General features: G+C 44.3%; 1 pseudogene across 1 annotated transcript; it reads left to right on the top strand.

The window, feature by feature from the left end:
• The first annotated feature begins 6,867 nt into the window (after positions 1 to 6,867).
• Positions 6,868 to 11,051, top strand: LOC143853320 (uncharacterized; annotated as a pseudogene). The gene is made up of 2 exons (XR_013237073.1): positions 6,868 to 9,573; positions 10,453 to 11,051. The product of XR_013237073.1 is annotated as an uncharacterized LOC143853320 (transcript).
• Positions 11,052 to 20,435: the final 9,384 nt, after the last annotated feature.

The following is a 20,435-nucleotide window of genomic DNA, read 5'->3' as shown; positions in this document are numbered from 1 at the left end:
GCGGGAAAGAAAGACATTGGAAAACCGACGGAAAACAAACCCTAATTTCTTTATCGATTAAGGTAGAGCAAAATGGGGTGTCTACACCTTCTCCCTCTGATCAGCTCTCTCCCTCGCAGTTAGGAGATCCTGCACGGCCTGGTTCTTGACCCTCTGCACCTCGTCCTTCAAGCTGTTGCATTCGGCCTCTTTGACCTGGACGGCTTCGCTAAGCCCGTCCTTGTCCTTTTGGAGCTGGCCCTTCTCGGACTCTATCTGTGTGAGCGTCTCAGAGAAGAGATAACTCTTCTTCGCCATATCCCTAGAGTACACCTGGAGCTGATAGAGGGCGGAGGCGATCGCCTCTGCACAGGTCTCCGGCGCCTCTTTCTCGGCTTCCCGTCAGTCGCGTGGGAGGACGCCCTGGTACATCAATTCTGTGGCCACCCGGCTATCCCCCAGGCCGGTGTCCGTTTTCTGCACCGCCCAGTTTGGGCGGAAGACGTTGTCGCCTCTCTCCGCCGCGGCGGCAGGGATGCCCAGGACCGGCCCGCTGTGTTGGGGCTCTGTGACCCCTGCAGATCCGGAGCTCTGTCCGGTGAAATTTGCCCGGCTCGGCTTCACGGAAATCTTATGCGTCGCCCGGCTGCTCTTGAGAGGTTCGGCCAGTGCGACCATCGCCGGAGTTGACTCCGGCACCTTTCTTTTCTTGCCCTTCGGTTGGGGCTGCTCCTGCGTTGGGGACGCCTGGGAGGTCTGCTTGATTTTGTCCAGCATGGACATCTGCTTCACCATTTCTGAACATGAAAACAGAACAGAGTTAAAAAAAAGAAAAGAGAAAGGAACAGTTCAAAAAATGAAAGCTGGCCTAAAAGGGTCCACGTACGTGCCGGCGTCGCACGACTGATTCCGAGCTCTACTAAGACGGCCTCCTCGGAGAACTCCGAGCAGTTTATTTGACCGCGCTTCAGCTCTTCTTTGATCAAAGCGAAGGTCATATAGTCGTAGCCCTTAAGGGCTGGCTTCCGACTAAGGTTCTGGGTGTCCGGCGTTCTCCATTCCAATGAGAACGGCCAGTGGGAGCCCTGCTCGGTGTCCCTAGCGTAGAAAAACCTGTTCTTCCATGTGTGAATGGAAGTAGGTATGCCAGTGATCATTTTCACTTCGGGCCGTTGGCTGATGTAGATCCAACCGCCGTCCTTGTGCCTCTTCAGATGCGTACACATCCTGAAGACGGGCAGGGTGGGGTTCCTACGGAGCCGAACTCCCAAAAGGTGCAGGAAGCCGACCAGCGTCCTCCAAGAGTTCGGCACGACCTGTGTAACCGCCAGCCCGTAATAATTCAGCACATCGACAAAAAATGGATGCAAGGGAAGTCTGAGCCCGGCCCGTAAGGCTTCTTCGTATAGGCAGAGATCTGCACTATCGTTGCTGGCCCGGTCCCCCTCAACGGCCGCCCTCAAAATGTACCGATCAGGGATGCAGTATTTGTCCCTGACGGCCTGAAGTTTGCCCGGCCCCAGATGATTCACCTTGTACAGGGCCCCGACGTTGTACTGTGGGTTGGCCTCCATCCGTGCCTCCGCTATCACCTCAACAGGCGCGCGCGGCAAGCGAGGAACTACCGCTTCAACGCCTTCTTCGTCGTCGCTGGTTTCTACCCGGTGCGGTCCGTCCCCACGGACCGGGATTGTGTCTAAGTCCACAATCACTTCCTCTCCGCTCTCCTCGTCTACTACGATTACTATCTCCTCGTCCTCAACACCGGCCTCCGTAGGCGAGGCCGGCCTCGTCCTCTCCGACGCCCCGGACCCCGTACTACTAGTCGAACCGGACTCCTTTGAGCCAGAGTCCGACTCGGAACTAGTGCTTGACATAAAAAGGGAAGAAAAGAAAAGCTAAAAGAAATTACCGAACTGAGGTGTTGACCGAAGATCTCCGGGCTCACTGATCCGAGGTGGGCAGAAATTTGACTAGCCGAGCAGCAGAGAAGGAGAGAAGAATGTGAAAAGTGAAAAATGAAGAGTAAAAACTCCGGTATATATAGGCTTGGAAGAGCGGGAAAAATCCCGCCCTTTTCCCACCAGCCGGAGTGCGCCACGTCACCTACCGCATTAAATGCGCCGCTCGCATTAAATGCACCGTCCGCATTCAATGCGAGGTACAAGTTCCAAAGTGATAACGCCAAAAGACCTGCCCGGCATAGCCGCCCAGAAGCCTTAGTCGGACAGAATATGACGCGTTCGCTAAACGCCAAAAGACCTGTCCGGCATGGCCGTCCGGCGCCTTAACCGGAGCCGGACAGGATATGGCGCAATCGCTACGCGACAAAAGACCTGCCTGGCCTGGCCTTCCACAGCTTAAGCCGGACAGGATATGACGCAATCGCTACGCGACAAAAGACCTGCCCGGCCTGGCCGTCCACAGCCTAAGCCGGACAGGATATGACGCGTTCGCTAAACGCCAAAAGACCTGTCCGGCATGGCCGTCCAGCACCTTAACCGAAGCCGGACAGGATATGGCGCAATCGCTACGCGACAAAAGACCTGCTCGGTATGGCCGTCCACAGCTTAAGCCGGACAGGATATGGCGCAATCGCTACGCGACAAAAGACCTGCCCGGCCTGGCCGTCCAGCGCCTTAGCCGGAGCCGGACAGGATATGGCGCACTCACTAGGCGACAGAGGACCTGTCCGGCCTAGCCGCCTCGTCCAGGAGATCTGTCCGGCCATGACGCCCAGGAGGTTTTCCCGGCCAGACTTCTGGTTCAGATTTCGACCGGACTGAAACGTCCAGAGGCTCTTGTTCGGCCGTACTCCTTCAGACCAAGTTTCAAGGTCGGACCAGGCCGCCCAGAGGCCCCTGGCCGCCGTGGTTTTTCCTGGCCCCTGCCTGAGGCCGGCCTCAGCTGCCCAGAGGCCTTAAGGCCGGCCAGATGCTGTTTTAACCCTCTTTTTGCTTCCCCTAGCCGCTGTCACGACTCGGAGAACCAGGGGGCAACTACTGATGGGGTCCGAACTCAGCGATGGGGTCCGAACTCAGCAACCAATTGGTTGCTGACACGTGGCCCTCCCAGGGACCACTGCAAAGCCAACACCTGTCCCTGCTAGGTATGACACCTGGACCAATCAGGGACTTCCACCTGCCCCTCCTAGGTATGAGACCTGGTCCATACAGAGGCCACCACCTGTCCTGGACAGGTGGCTCAGAACTACCACCTGTCCTGGACAGGTGGCTTAGGATCACACTATAAATAGCCCTCATTTGTGCTAAGGTGAGGGATCTGAGACAAAAAACCCTAAGCTTTTGCTCTGACATTGCTCTGCACTCCTGCTCATACTGACTTGAGTGTCGAAGCGCCCGTCCGGAGCAACACTCCGGGTTGGTCTTCTGACCCTTTGTCTTCTTGTCTGTGCCCTTGTGCAGCGCAGGACTCCACCAACCTTTCAGCTGTGGCTTGTCAGATCAGCCCTTCCGGCCCTACCATAACCTGTTACCAATTTTAGACCTAACAATGCCAATGGCATTTAATATGTTGGCCTTATCGATAAGAATTTGTGAAGTTGCTGACTGCCAGCTAATAATGCAACGTGTCTATGTGAACCTAAAGGTTCTGCAAGACTCTATGGCCCTGTGTGAATGTGAACCAAGTCGGATATGTGAACCTAAAGGTTCTGCAAGACTCTATGGCCCTGTGTGAATGTGAACCAAGTCTCCGACGTCCAAGGACGCATGGTGACCTTGCTTTTTCAGAGCAGGGTAAGAAGGGGTACAGAAAGGGGTCAGATCTGCCTCGAGCCAGTGTCCGAGTACTAGGCCCTACGACACTGAAGTAACCCATGCCATAATCCCAAGAAAAGGTCGAACGACCTTCAACAAAAGGGTACCTGTACCCGAAACCATAGAATTCGGGCAGATCTTTACCTGGAGTAGAGCATACACCTAGAAGAATTGAAGAGACCCATTTCGGAACAAGAAAATTAAATCGTGATTTGGATCTCGATGAATTGATCGATCTCTGTTCAAAATTGAATTCCTTGTGAGTTCCCTTATGACAGAGAAATTGCCTTTAGAACATGTGATATTGTATATAATCTTGTGACTTCAACTTTGTTGTTCATTGCCTGCCTTTATTCTATGAAAAATGATAAGGAGACCGAGAATAGCACCGATGGGGGAAACCTACAATCCAAATTGGCCACGTGGCGAGCAGAAACCGTTGCAATCGGCTGTCTCTCTTTTTTATTTGTTATTGTATTTAAAATCATTGAGATTTAAAGCAGTCCTAAAAAAATAGTAGGTTTCTGCATGGATCTCTGGCAACAACACGAAGAAACTATCACAACCTATTTTTCATTTTCCATTTCCCCAATTCTTCACCCACAACAGCAGATCAAGATTTGTTGGTGGGCTCTTGACAGGTAGTCACATGAGACAGACAAGGGCTAACAAAGCTTCCTGTGTTCAAGCATCGAGGTCAGTGGGAGTTAGGCAAATATTAATTTCCATAAAAAATCCGATGGATAAAGCCATTCTGTGTGGGTATATAGCAGTAATGAGGAGAAACTAGAGCAGAAAGAAAACAGAAGCAGGAGAGAGAGAGAGAGAGAGAGAGAGGAAATTACAGAATGGGGAAAAGATTTCCTCCGGGAAATCAGCATCATGTTGTATTTTTTAATTTTAATTACAATGAAAACTATAAACCAGGAGCACCGGTGGCAGGTTTTTTTCATGCCACACGGGGAGATGGGATTTGTTCGGTCCCCTGCTCGGTCCTACTTTCGGTCTCCCTAGCACGACTCTTATTCTATTGGCCTGTTTAGTTTTAACAATAGTTATGCTTTATTACTCTAGTGGGCATTCGCTCACGCATAGTTTATATTTTAGATCTTGAGAATTGACCCTCACGGAGGTACTTGGACATAGCATTGCCTTTGTCGTCTAAAAAACTTAGATTATTAGTTCTACACTGATTAGTGTAATTGATTTAAGTGAATGTTATTGACAGTATTTTATTTTATATTTTATTATGAGTACTGCTAGCAAACGGGCTGGAGCTCAAATCCACATAAATCATTAAATAAAACTTGAAAAGGGTCAAATCAATGGTCATACTGTTACGTATATATTTTGTTAGAGATTTTTTAGGGATTGGGTGTGGACGTGAATTATTGGGTAGATTTTAGATAATATGATTTGTGTAGGTTGTTTTTATCACTTTGTAATTTTTTAAGAAAGTTTGCTAAAGTTTAGGGGTTAGTGTTGCACGTAGTAAGTTAGTTTCTATAAATAATTGTAGCAAATTGAATGAATAAAAGAGAAGAGATTTATTCCAGTAAGTTGTATCATGTGCACAAAGGAGGACGACCCTTCTCTCGAAGCAGGTCAAGAGGCCGATCTTGTCTCTGAGAAGGTCGATCCGTTGCGATCCAAATCAAGGTCGTAACAAAGTGGTATCAGAGCAAGGCATGGATGATCCAACGATCGGACGGTTGAAACTTAAGGTGAGTTCTCTTGTTGTAGGAAAAGAGATAATGATTGAGGCGATGCATGAGATGTTTTTTGTTATGAATGCGAAGTTCAACAAGAACGTACTTTCGTTTGGTGTGAAGATAGAAGAGCCTCCATGTTTAAAGAAGATGAATAAAAGGTTCAGCGAGATCACCGTCAAGAAGGCGTGTATGACGAAAAAGAAAAGAATAAATAGAAAAGGGCGAGGAAAAAAGAGGAGTGAAAGAAATCAAATAGAAGAGAAAAGGCCACAAAATAAAGGAGTCGTTGATTTTCAGTACTGTTGAGTTCGTCATCGGAAAATCCGTCATTCCTCTCAGCCTGTACGCCATCAAGAAGATCCTCATCCACGACCATTCGTGCATAAAAATGCAAATTGTTTTAAACAAGCATGACAATGGAGCTTTGATGAAAAACACGATCAGATAAATTTGAAAATGGAGCTTCCTCAATACTTGGTGACCAATCGCAAGACAAAGAGAAGAAAGGGAGCGAGAAGGAAATCGAAAAAGAGAAGAGGGAAGAATTTTGAAAGGTTCTGCGCAAATCTTTCACCAATGGTACAGTGGTTCATATCCAACCTTGAGGACAAGGTTGATTCCAAGACGGATGGAATGTTACGTATATATTTTGCTGAGAATTTTTAAGGATTGGGCGTGGACGTGAATTATTGTGTAGATTTTAGTTAATATGATTTGTGTAGGTTGTTTTTACCACTTTGCAATTTTTTAGTGTTGCACGTAGGAAGTTAGTTTCCACAAATAATTGTAGCTGATTAAATGATTAAAGAGGAGATTTATTTCACTAAGTTGTATCTTGCGCAGAAAGGAGGACGGTCCTTCTCTTGAAGTGGGTCAAGAGGCCGATCTTTCCTCTGAGAAGATCAATCCGTTGCGATCCGAATCAAGGTCGTAACACATACCACTCCCGTTTTTATTTTCCACATGGGATACCGTTTTAAAAGTGTTTTCCTTTTATTATAGTTGTGATGTGGTTGGACTGATACTTCTACCAATATTTATTATTCTTTTTTCCGGTAGAGATATAGCATATTAATTTAATGCCGAGTTTACTTTCTTGTGATGACATTAGGCCTTGTACGTTGTGAGATTCACCTTGCAGATATACGGCACTCTCTCAGGCTGTGATTACGGTTCGGGGCGTGACAAAAAAAAAGAAAGGAGGCAATGCATGTGCACTCATTTATTTGATTTTTCTTTTCTGGGTGACGATAAAATATTGCCACCCACATGACCAAGTCAGCACTCCCTGCCCTCACCCACAGGGAATACTTAAGTCAAGAAAGCTATGTTGAGTGGAGGAAATGCATGCACATTTTTCTCTATATATGAAATGAAATTGGGAGAAAGGAATTAAGTATTTGCTCAGCAAGCCAAATGGAACAACTAGGCTATACTCTCTGTGTCTTTTGGTCATTTGTACTCTCTTCAAATCTCCTCTTTAGAATTGCTACCACCTCCTTATTAGGAAACCAAACTGATCAAATGGCTTTACTTGTCTTCAAGCAAAGGATAAGTGATCCTCTTCCAACCTTGAGCTCATGGAACCATTCTCTTCATTTCTGTGAGTGGAAAGGAGTCACTTGTAGTCATAGGCATCAAAGGGTCACCATATTGGACCTTAGTGGGCAAAATTTGGTGGGTTCTATATCTCCCTCCATATCCAATCTCACCTTCCTTAGGAAACTCTACCTCCAAGAAAACAAATTCAATGGCCAAATATCAGAAGAAATTGGCGGTTTATTTAGATTGAGATTTCTTAATCTGAGCCACAATTCCCTTACAGGGGAAATTCCTACCAATCTCACACGTTGTATGGACCTGCAAATCATCGATTTGGGCTACAACAATCTGACAGGAAATATTCCTGTGGAATTTGGCGCTCTCCAGAATCTCAACATATTGATTTCAAATTACAATTCTCTTGTAGGAAGCATCCCATCTTCACTGGGGAACCTTTCATCACTCACTCAGCTTGATATATGTTATAACCATTTGTCAGGAACAATACCGAATGACCTCGCCCGGATCAAGAGCTTGAAATCTCTAGCCCTTGCTCAAAATAATCTATCAGGTACCTTCCCTTCATCTCTTTATAATCTCTCATCTATAGTGCAAATTTCTGTTACAGAAAACCAACTAGATGGTAGCCTTCCAACTGACATAGGAATCACTCTCCCTGAACTCCAATTTCTACTTTTGGGAAGCAACCAATTTACAGGACATTTTCCAATCTCTTTATCCAATGCTTCTCGGCTTGAAAGAGTTGAATTATCCAAAAACCATTTTAGCGGACCGGTGCCTGAAAATCTTGGATACCTAAAGTATTTGCGCAGGCTGTTGTTATCTGGTAATCAGTTTGGAACTGGAAAAAATGAAGATTTGAGTTTCATCACTTATTTGGCCAACTGTACTAATCTCAATATTTTGTATCTAGACTTCAATCGTTTTGGCGGCATGTTGCCCAGCTCCATAGCCAACCTCTCTACTCAGCTGAGTACACTAGCATTAGGACAAAGCCAAATTGTTGGGAGCATTCCTAGTGACATTGGAAATCTCATCAACTTACAGGTCTTGTTAATTTATACATGATACCTTCATCACGGGTACTATTCCTAAATCAATTGGTAAGATGTTGAGCTTGCAAAAATTGTCCTTGGCAAGAAATATGTTGTCAGGGGAAATCCCATCCTCCATTGGAAACATTACACTATTAAGCACACTCTGGTTAAGTGAAAACAACTTGCAAGGAAGCATACCTTCATCGCTTGGAAAGTGTAACAATCTATTAGTGTTGTCACTTGCTAAAAATAACCTTCATGGTACTATACCAGAGCAAGTCATCCGCCTTTCAAACCTATCGATACTACTTAACTTGTCTCGAAATTCTTTGACTGGATCTCTACCATTGGAAGTGGGCAACTTGAAAAAATTAGGGAAGTTGGATGTTTCTAGGAACAAATTGTCAGGTGAAATTCCTAGTACTCTTGGAAACTGTGAGAGCTTAATAGTACTTTTTATGGACTTCAACTCCTTTGAAGGTGCTATTTCTCATATTTTGAGTAATTTAAAATCTATTGAAGCCATTGGTCTTTCACACAATAACTTTTCTGGGGGGATTCCAAAAAATCTAGAGGGCTTTCTGTTTCTGAAATATCTTGACTTGTCTTTCAATAATTTCCAGGGTGAAGTACCAAAACAAGGTTTCTTTAGCGATGCAAGGGGTATTTCATTCATTGGAAACAAAGATCTTTGTGGTGGTATCGAAGAATTAAAATTACCTGCTTGCCCCATCCAAGAAAATGTTACCCGAGGAAAATCTCTAATTTTTAGAGTGATCTGCCCAGTAATAATTGTGGTTATATGTTTGATTTGCTTATTTTGTGCATGTGTGGCTTTTTACTGGATAAGGAAGTCAAAAAAGAAACCATCTTCCCAAACTTCTATAGAGGATCAACATGTGATGGTTTCCTTCGGAGATCTCTTTAAAGCAACAAATGGGTTCTGTTCAGCCAATCTAATTGGTGTCGGAAGTTATGGAACCGTGTATAAGGGAGTACTTGGGCCCGATGAAAATATTATTGCCGTCAAGGTACTCAACCTTCAATTACGTGGAGCCTCGAAGAGTTTCATGGCCGAGTGCGAAGCACTTAGAAATATTCGGCATCGAAATCTTGTTAAGATATTAACTTCTTGTTCAAGTATCGATTACGAAGGTAATGAATTCAAAGCTCTCGTTTTCGAGTTCATGCCTAACGGGAGTCTAGAGAAGTGGTTGCATTCAAAGGAAGATAAGCAACATCAATTGAGGGTTTTGAACTTCATTGAGAGACTAAACATAGCAATTGATGTAGCTTCTGCATTGGATTATCTTCACCATCATTGTCATATGCCAATCGCTCATTTTGATCTAAAGCCGAGCAACATTCTTCTTGATGAAGACATGAATGGGCATGTGGCTGACTTTGGGTTAGCCAGGTTCCATTCGACCATCATTCACAACTACTCTAAAGATCGAAGCAACACGATTGGATTAAAGGGAACTATTGGGTACATTGCTCCAGGTAACAATTTTCTTTGTTTCTTCAACGTTCTTAGTTTTAGATGAATAATATCTGAAATATTTTACAATTTAAAATAGCTAATGTAGCACAATAAAACCTAAATTAACAGCGAGGTACCAAATAAATGAGTAGTAAATAAGTATTTGTACACAAACAACAAATTAAATATCAATTCCAAAATAGCTCAAAGATAGAAGTTCTCAAATCTTGTTCAAAAAATAAACTTTCAGACGATGACCACCAAGTCACCTAAAAATAGGAAACTCTTTTGGTATCTGTAACACTGATTTCTATATTGTGTTACAAAAATATACCATTTAGTATTTATTGCTATCTTTATTTGTGTCTCTTAATATTGCTATTACAATATCAATTTATTATCAACTGTGTAAAATGGATAGGGAAAACAGTAGAAGTGACTTAAGCTAAATTATTGATGATTTCAGTAACTAAAAACAAAGTTTGGATGAATTTTTGCAAGTAAAATTCATCCTCGGGATTTTTTAGTAATTTGTCCTAAGAAACGTGAGATTTTTAATCAACTTTTTCGCATTTCTTTTGCGAGTGGAAGCAACTTTGAGAACTTTTATTTCCATTGATGCGACTTTCTCTTGTATGTAAAAAATTAAAGTTCAATTAAACTGGAAAATGAGACGGATTTTAAGTGCCTAAATTTATGGGTGGGACTACAAATCCTTGTTTATGCATGCTTATGCATTATTTCCTTTTCTCAAGACTCAAAGGCAAGAATTAATTCCAAAGGAAGTTTTTTACCTTTTTGTTTTTCAAAACAAAATCTCCTATATTCTCTTATAGCTTCTAAGGAATATCTTGCGTCCTTTCTCATAACAAAAGTATAAGTGATATGTGAAATTGCAGAATATGGGATAGGTGGCCATGTGTCAACATCCGGGGACGTATATAGTTATGGAATTCTTTTATTGGAATTATTAACGGAAAAGTGCCCCACCGATGACATATTTAAGGATGACCTAAGCCTTCGCAAATTTGTCGAGTTGGCTTTGCCTGAACGAGTGATGGAGATTTTGGATCCGTTGTTGCCACTAGAAGATGAGGAAATAAGAGGTGCCAACAATGCTGAAAGTAACGGAGATAAAATATGTCGATCGCGAGAGTGCTTGGTGTCTTTGTTGAGGATTGGAGTTGTATGCTCTGCAGAATTACCGAAAGAACGAATGGTGATGGGAGATGTTGCAAAGGAAATGTATGAAATTAGAGACAAATTTCTTCGGTTTGGGATCCATGGAGAGAGACAAAATATTCCCTTATTATTTGGTGAAGGTTCATCTTAACTCACCAATTTTTAAGACATTATTTCTTGGTGTTTTTCGATTCAAAGTTTATGTTGTAAACTTGTAACTTAGTGTGTATGTATGTGCTGTGGGTTATGTAGCTTGTAGCTATCGCCTTTTTCTTGCTTCTAGTTTCTCCTCCATTAATACAACATTATTCAAAGATCTTGAAATTGATGAATGATAGTAAATCTATCAAGTATAATCTGATTTTCTAATAGTTGCATCTTTGCCTCCTAATAATATCCTAAGCTCGTTCTGGTGTAGGCTCTTTCGTGCCCAAATCGTGCGTCTTCTTTGTGCCTTGGGCTCATTGTTGCATCTTGAATTCTTGATCTTCTTACTTTCGCTAGGCCTGCAACTGGTCGTGCCTCCTATACATGTGAAAAACTCTTGTAGATAATAGCTATGCAAATTGTTGGAGTTTGGATTTGAGAAAAATTTTGAAATTAATTATTTTCAAATATCATAAAAATTTAGGTAATATTAATAAAATATATTTAATAAAGAAAAAATATAGAAAAATTCCATAAATGCCATTGACTAAAGTTTCTAAACAAAACACCCTAAATTTGGGTACCGTTTGTCAATTTCTTTTTTTAATAATTTTCCTTTTGTAAAGCAGGAATTATTAATAGTGGCTGCCTCCATAGTGGGTCTCACTGAATGAATGGTCTGAAATATTTTGATGTCAAGTGAGTAGCGCAGTTAGGCCCTGTTTGTTTAAGATTATGACAACTGATTGTGAGTACCAACCGATTATTGGAAGCAAAATTACATTTCAATTTGAGTCCAATAATTGGTTTAGCACTCACAATAGGTTGTCAAAATCTTAAACGAACAGGGTCTAACAGGGGAATCTATAATTCTTTAAGAGGGTTGCTAGTGGGACAGATTATGCCTGTCCCCATTTTTTTTACTAACATGAACCATAGATGTGGTACTTTGTGGTGATCATGTTTATTTTTTGGTGGACCCAATGGCCCATCATTTATTTATCTGATGATTTGATCTATGGATTATAACCATTCTGTCATGCCCTCAACCGATGGCGCGATAGGCGTCGCACGCCTATCAAGGTAGAACTCTTAGTCATGCAAGGTTTTCAAATATCATATACAATTTGGCCATTCTTCTACAGATGATTAGAAACATGAATCAGAGCAACTAATGCTCAAATCAAATTATTACAGCCCCTTTTCAAATTATTCAAAGCCAACAGGTACTCATGAAGTAAAGTAAATAAGAGTTCAAGTGAACTAGAGCTCTCAAAGTTAAGACTAGTTAGAAGCCTTCCCAGGCCCATCCAGAATTATGATTCATGATCTGAAAAATGTAAAACCGCATGTGAGCTCGAAAGCCGAAGTGATACATATCTACCCTAGTTGGGTCTAAGCATGCGAAAGTCAAAAGGTTAAGACATGTATTGTGAGTAAAGCAGAATCAGAAATGCTGGGGGTAAAACATATATTTAGAAATTCTGATTTTTATCCAAATAGGTGAAACGAGTCATAGTAAAGCATAAACGTATACAAAACACACTAGTCATGAGTAGACAGATCAAAATATCAAAAATTCCCGTTGCGTCTAAATTGATTAAACCGGAGCAAGATTATACATAAGCATGTACTGATTAAAGCAGGGAAGCAGGATTCGTACCTGAGGGTGGGGATTCGCGATTCCCCGAATCGCGAATCGGAATCGTGATTCGATTCGATTCCCCGATTCTGGGGAATCCCGAATTGATTCCGTCGGAACCCCGATTCCTAAGTTTGGGAACCCCGATTCCCAAGTTTGGGAACCCCGATTCCCAATTTTGGGAACCTCGATTTCCAATTTATGGAAACCCCGATTCCCACTTTATAGGAACTCCGATTCCAAGGCGAATCCCAACTCTCCAGCGACTCCCGGCGATTCCCTGGCGAATCTCCGACGAATCCCTCGCGAATCCCCGGCGAATCTCCGTCGACTCTATGGCAAACCCACGATTCCCGCTTCCAACCATCCCAGGAGCATTTGATTCCCGCTTTCGAATCCCGAATCGAATCCCGCTTTCGATTCCCGCCCTGGCAACCTTGGATTAAAGTAATCTCATGGCATAGCTTTAGATCGTCACACGGATTCAAGGGGTATCGAAGTACAGAAATATGGGGTACCAAAGTACCGAAACATGGGGCACCAAATTACCGAAGTACTGATTTAAGTATCTCATGGCATAGCGTTAGATCGTCACATGGATTCATGGGGTACCCAAGTATTGAAATTTGAAACATGGGATACCAAAGTAGAAAGCATGGCGCACCGAAGTACCAAAACATGGGATACGTACCAAGCACGAGGTACCGAAGTACTGAATGATCTGCTGCAGGTAATCAGCGGTCGTCGGTGTCAGAACCATAGTTACCAGGGTGGGAAACGGAAACGGGAAACAAAACGTGAAACGGAAACGGGAAACACATGAAAAATATAGGGGAAACGAGAAACGTGAAACAATAGAAAATGGTACGAAAAACGTCTTAAAAAATGATTTGTTTTTCCCAAAATGATTTTCATAAGTTCCACACTTGTTTCCTACACGTTTCATATGCGTTTTCAACGAGTGTTGCATACGTTTATCATGCGTTTACACATCATTTACATAAGTTTTCCATGTGTTTCAGAAATATTTCTCCAATTTTGTATCATATTTTGGAAACGTTTCCGAAACGTGTTTACCAACCGCGAGAAACGCATTTTAGGGGAAACGGATTTCCCACCCGCCCAACGAGTTTCCGGCAACTATGGTTAGAACTCGTCCCTCAATTACAAGTGGCAGGGTAAACGTACTCTCCCATTGGCAGGATCGGCTCGGATCTTAGCCTCAATGAGATATGCCAGAGTATCCAATAAAAAACTTTCATAGTTCAAGGACATATAAGAAATGTACTGAGCTCATCATAATTGCCGATTAGTATAAATCACGGTGAGAAAAATCCAGTTCGGGAAGCGTGTCATTCGAAATAGCTAAAAACCCCTATACTTCAGATATTTGGAGTCATCCATGTAAAGGTGGAAAAACAGAGTTCATAATAGTTAACCGATGGCATGCTACACCCCTTTTTGTCAAATCATCAAGGGTAATAAGACAAGGTTCAATATAAATTCAACAATCTTGATAGAATTCACAACATGTATATCTCAAGTAGAATGTCGGCATAACAAGAAATTCACAATAGATAGCTTATCAAACAAGAACAATAAGGAAACACCATATTTCTTAGCTCGAATAGACTCCAAGGTCTCTTGAAAATTCCCACTCCAATCACCTATCAACCAATGTACCCCCAACATTAGAATCATAGCTTAGTAGGTACAACCATTAAGTACAAATGCAAGGAGTGTGCCCAATGCATCAAATTGGAAGAAATCTGAAAGATCCTACATCGGAAAGGGAGGAAAAGTTACTGGGCTATATATGTGGATTTCTCCTCTCCCTATGTAGACGCGTTTTTAGTATCTCTAAGGGGCGGGCCTCGCGGAGTGGGTCGGGCACGGTTAGTGCTTCTGGAAAACAAAACCGGGGAGGGTAGATTACCCAAAACCGGACAATATCTACACAGTGGGGTCGGGGTGTGACATAATGGTATCAGAGCGGGACCTCCCATCCAGTACGCTGTGCCAACGAGGACGTTGGGCCCTAAGGGGGGTGGATTGAAAGATCCCACATTGGAAAAGGGAGGAAAAGTTACTGAGCTATATATGTGGATTTCTCCTCTCCCTATGTAGACGCGTTTTCAGCATCTCCAAGGGGCGGGCCCCACGGAGTGGGTCGGGCACGGTTAGTGCTGCTGGAAAACAAAAAAAAAGGGAGAGTAGATTACCCAGAACGGACAATATCTACACAGTGGGGTCGGGGGTGACAAAATCCGACCCAGAAACAGAACTTTGGATGATTCGACCATCGGAGCTGATCTGTATTTTTCTCCGTCGGGGTGAGAGGTGTTGGGGGAGATCGCCCTAGATGGGCCAGTGGGGCGAATTTGATCCCTCTTGGGGTCCGGCGGATCAACCCCGAAGCAGGCCTTTTGGGCGATTCTGTAGGAGGTTGGAAGAAGTTTGGCTCTGAGCCGGCAGTTGGGCAGAGAAATTGGCCTCACCGATCTGAAGAGGAGGAGTGGCTACCCGTCCGAAGCAAGAAGGGAAGACGAATGGAGAGTGCCTTCCACAAAAGAAAGAATAGAGAACTGGGAGATTGGAGATGTTGCAGATGTGCTTTCAGGAATTTTCGAAGGAGGGTTAGATGTTGGAAGTGTCATAAAGTCTGGTCCAGTTCGGACTTCAATTTTCCAGGGCACCAAGAACAGTCAGCGGATCCGATGGCGAGGAGGCGGCTTGTTCCTAAACCAACAACGCCTCAAGCAGAGAATGTTAGAATGGAGCCGTTGCTTCCTGCAACTTCGGAAGGTGTAGCTTTCAACCTTGAAGTAGTCCCCCTTAAGTCTATTAGTAATGCAGACTTAGGCTTATGGGGGAAGATGAAGGAAGGGTGGGATGGTGATCTGGATGCGCTGGAAGACTGGCTCTCTCGCAATAGCAGGACTGAAGCTGTGGTGTATAAAATTGCTCATTTAGAAATCCAAATTTCCATCCCAGCGGGCGCTAATCGATCTCACTTAATCAGAGATTGGTGCTCTCCATCCCATTCTCCTCTGGAAGATCTACAGAAGTGGGATACAAAATTTCCTAAGGCGGGGAAGCCTTCCTGGTGGAAAATAGAAGGAGTTCCGCCTGAAGCATGGTGCGCCGATAATTTTCAGCGTATAGGGAGGAAAATAGGCCAGGTGGTGGAGGTAGATTTGTCGTGTTATGCGGGTTTCGGATATGAAGTGGGTAGGATGCTGATCATGTCTGAAGGACGCCCCGGAAGTGAACTATCTCTCCAAAGCTCTATCGATGGCACAATTCGTTGGATTCTAGCCTCCCGGGAAAGAGTTGACGACGACTCTGCAAAAATCTCCTCTCCTTCTCCGGCTGGGCAGATGGTTTCCGAAGAAGAGTTGGGTCTTCCTTTAAATACTCCTACTGAAGGGGTAAGTGAAGCTGAAGTAGTTCACCATCCCATAACTGCAATCCATGATGTCTTCAATGCCATCAATGAAGCCTCATCATTGCTGTCGGTGCCGGAGATAAATGCTGGGGTCGTCGGGTTGGTGGAGTCGGAGATTCCTTCACATTCAGCCTATTGTGCGCAGAAAGCGGCACCGGTTAGCAGCATCTCACCTGGCAAAAATGTTGAATTTCAAAAAGGGGGTCCCTCACATGCATACAGGTGGTCCAGTGTAGCTGGTCCTATTCAAGACTCATCAGCAACAGCTACTCCTTACTCTAAGGTCAACAGCTTTGAAGATATTATCTCAGCCTTATCCCCTCCGCACCACAGCGACTCTCCTCGAGTAGATGTAATCTACGTGCCCGATTCGGGTCCAATGGAATTTTCTGAAAGAGAAGTTGCTTCAGAGGACCTTTGGGCTTCTCCACTGGTGAGTCCTGGGAACCAGGAGGAGAGCCTCATCCACGACTCAAGCACAATGGGCGCTACTCGCACGTATTCTGAGACTGAGGAGGAGCTCGGTGACAACCGGGTGTGGGGGCATAGTCTGCAACGTCACAAGAGTAGGTGTATCCTTATCTCTCGTGATGACCGTTTCTTCATTCAGTGCCGGGTGGGGCAAAGGAAGGTGATCATTGATTATAGTGGTTTGGGAGGTATGAAGCATTTATTCTCTGGTGAAGTTAGGGAGTGGTCTTTTCGCTCGCTCGTCAGGGTATCGCTTGGAAGTTTCTCCCATCTTTGTCCACTGAGATGGTGTAGCAAGGCGGATTTTCAGCTCCTGCCTTGTGACTCAGAACTCTCTTATGTCCCTCCACGGAATGACTCGGGCTTGGTTTCTTCCCAACAGGTGCTTGAATTGATGGTGGATCATACCATGCACATTAGTTCTCATCTGGGTCTAATATTTCCGGGTCCCGTTGAGGAATATAGGTCTAGCATAAAGGCGGCAGAACTACGAGAGGTCGCTGGAGTGTCATCTCCAGTTTCCATATCCGAAGTAAACCTGAAACGCACGGAGCGCGAATTGGTGAGACTTCAATCGGATATCAATTATGATTCTGGATCGCATAGCAAAGGTCTCACATCCCAGAAAAAAGGAAGAAAGTCTGGTATCAGGGCGGGGAGGAATTCATCGGAATACAATTGTTAATGAAGATTTTATCCTGGAATATAAACGGCTTGGGCTCTCGGGAGAAAAGAATTCAAATCAAAGCATTAGTTAAACATCGGCGCCCTGAGGTTGTTTGTCTTCAGGAAACAAAGATGGAGCAAATCCGTAACATAGATATGAGAAGCATGGGGTTCAATACTGACTGGAATTTTGCTTTCTTAGCATCCAAAGGAGCTTCAGGGGGCATCTTGGTGGCTTGGGATTCAGTCTTGTGGGCCAGCACGGATGTTTGGCGTGGAGTTTTCTCTCTCTCCGTTGCTTTCCGAAAATGCAATGATAATTCAGTCTGGTTCTTCTCAGGCGTCTATGGTCCTTTGTCATCCTCTGAGAAGTGTCTTTTTTGGGAAGAATTAAATCAGACGCGACGCCTATGTTCCGCTCCTTGGTGTATCGGGGGGGATTTCAATGAGGTTCTAGGATCAAGAGATCGACTTGGGGGTCAGCGAGTCACTGCGGGCATGAGATCTTTCGCTGATTTCATCGCAATCAACGAGCTCGCAGATTTACCTTTGGGTGGCTCCTCTTTCACCTGGGCGAGAGGTTCGAACCGGAGTCGGCTTGACCGATTTCTTCTCTCGGGTGACTGGTTGGCAATTCTTTCTGAAGTCTATCAGCAGGCTTTACCCCATTCAGTTTCCGACCATTGCCCTCTCCTTTTGTCTCCTAAAATGGAGTTCTGGGGCCCGCCCCCCTTCAGATTTGAATTAGCTTGGCTGGAAAATCCCCAAATGGAGGCTCTCTTAGTCCGATGGTGGTCTGAAAGCGTCTTTGAAGGTCCAGGGGACGTAGTTATAGGCAAAAAATTACGCTTCATTAAGGGGAAATTAAAAGAGTGGGATAAGGAGCAGAAAGAAGTGGACCAAGGCAGGAAGAGGATTCTTGAGGACAGATTGATGGAGATAAATACATTGGCAGAGAGTGGTTTGGCCTCGGCGGAGGATTATGAGCAACAAGGAAGATTAATTCAAGAGCATAAAGAGTTGTTGATGCTTAAAGAAATCTCTTGGCGCCAAAGATCTCGAGTCAAGTGGTTGTTGGAGGGAGATAAAAACACAGCCTTCTTCCATGCCATGGCTAGTGCTCGCAGAAGAAGGAACAGAATTGAATCCTTAGAAGTGGAGGGGGAGATTGTATCTGACAAGGAGCGAATTATTGAAGAAATTATTGAATTCTACAGATCTTTATACTCAGCTGATGGGATGTTACGCCCAATTCCTCAAGACATTTGTTTTGCTAGCTTAAGCCTGGAAGCCTCAGCCGGATTGGAAATCCCTTTCTCTGAGGTGGAAATCCGATCAGCACTATTTTCTCTGGCAAAAGATAAAGCCCCTGGACCCGATGGTTTTTGTTTGGCTTTCTTTCAAACTTGCTGGGAAACAGTAAAATCGGATATTCTTCGATTCTTCATAGAATTTTTTGAGGGAGCCATCCTTGACAAAGGGACAGGTGCAACTTTTCTCGTCCTCATTCCAAAAATTGAAGGAGCAACAAAAAGCTCGGATTTTCGCCCGATTAGCTTGGTGGGCAGCCTTTACAAAGTCCTCGCAAAGGTTCTGGCGGATCGTATCAAAGTGGTTCTTCCTTCAATTATATCGGTCTGTCAAAGTGCCTTTATAAGCAACCGGCAAATTCTTGATTGTTCTTTAACAGCCAATGAAGCCATTGACTATTATCGGAGGAAGGGGGAAGGCGGCATTCTATGCAAGCTTGACATGGAGAAGGCATATGACCGAGTGGATTGGGCAGCATTAGATTTTCTCATGGGTCGTATGGGCTTTGGGGGTAGGTGGAGAGGGTGGATCCGGAACTGCTTATCGTCCGCCTGGTTTTCTGTCCTCATCAACGGATCAGCAAAAGGATTCTTCAAATCTTCTAGAGGATTGCGGCAGGGCGATCCTCTCTCTCCTTTTCTTTTCCTGATTGTGGCCGAATCACTGTGCAGACTGCTGAAAAAAGGAAGTGAGTTGGGGCTATATCAAGGGTTCCTTATTGGCGAGAGTAAGGTGGAAGTATCGCTTCTTCAGTTTGCGGATGACACTCTTCTGTTCTGTTCTCCGGTCATATCCCAGATTCTTAACCTTAAAGCTATGCTTCGTTGTTATGAGATGGTTTCGGGTCAAAGATCTAATTTCGCAAAATCTCGATTGTTCGCGATCAACGTTTCTGAGAGCGATGCATCCTTTTTCGCCGGAATTATGGGGTGTGGTTTAGATGTCTTTCCAGCAACCTATCTGGGTCTTCCTCTTGGTGTGGGATCGACCGAAACACAACCTATGGGCTCCTATTATTCAAAGGATTGAGCGACGTTTGGCCACCTGGAAGCGCCGGTTGGTTTCCAAAGGAGGTAGATTGGTGCTTATAAAGGCCGTTCTATCCAATATGCCGATATATTTTCTATCTCTTTTTCAATGTCCCACCTCGGTTGCTAAACGCATCGAACAAATTCAGAGACGCTTCCTGTGGGGCGGATCAGGGTCTTCCAAGGGGGTCTCCCTGATTAAATGGAGTATGGTCTGCTTGCCTACTAAAAATGGAGGTTTGGGTATCAGGAGGGTTCAGAGTTTTAACCAGGCCCTTATGGGCAAGTGGCTGTGGAGATTTGGCGAAGAACAATCCTCTTTGTGGGTCCGGGTCATTGGAAGTAAGTATGGTTCAGATCATGGGCATTGGGACTCTGTTGATAATTTTAAACTCAAAGGTCTCACGGCTTGGAGGGACATCTTGAAGTTGAAGTCGTTATTTGCTCCTGGCGTCCGATTCAGAGTATATAGGGGGGATCGGATTCGGTTCTGGCAGGATCCTTGGTGTTCGGACGATCCTCTTCAAGTGATGTTTCCTGACTTATTCATCGTTTCATCTCAGAAAGAGGCCTGGGTATCGGAATGTTTTGTAAGGGAACATGGGAAGGTGGCTTGGTCTCCTAAGTTTCGCAGAGACTTCTTTGTTAGGGAGTTAAACTCTTACAGCGCCCTCCTCTCCTTATTGGATTCTTGCTTCATCAAGTCTTCGGGCGTAGATCGTCGGATTTGGATTTGGAATCCTTCGGGGATATTTTCAGTCAAATCTTTTTATAACCATCTGATCCCTTCTTCAGTGGAGCATGTGTTCTCCTCGGTTTGGAGACAATCTTGCCCTCCGAGAGTTGCTTTCTTTGGGTGGTCGGTTAGCTGGGGCCGCATTCAAACTATGGATTTTTTGAGAAAACGAGGAATGTGGTTGGTAGATCACTGTCCTCTATGTTTATCCGCTGGGGAATCCATTGACCACCTTTTCATACACTGTAAGG

This window comes from Tasmannia lanceolata, unplaced genomic scaffold (genome assembly GCF_043159265.1).
Source record: "Tasmannia lanceolata isolate RefF3 unplaced genomic scaffold, GAP_Taslan_0.1 ptg000003l, whole genome shotgun sequence".
Classification (NCBI taxonomy): domain Eukaryota; kingdom Viridiplantae; phylum Streptophyta; class Magnoliopsida; order Canellales; family Winteraceae; genus Tasmannia; species Tasmannia lanceolata.
Note: the sequence above shows the minus strand (reverse complement) of the source record. Positions and strands in the feature narration are given on the sequence as shown.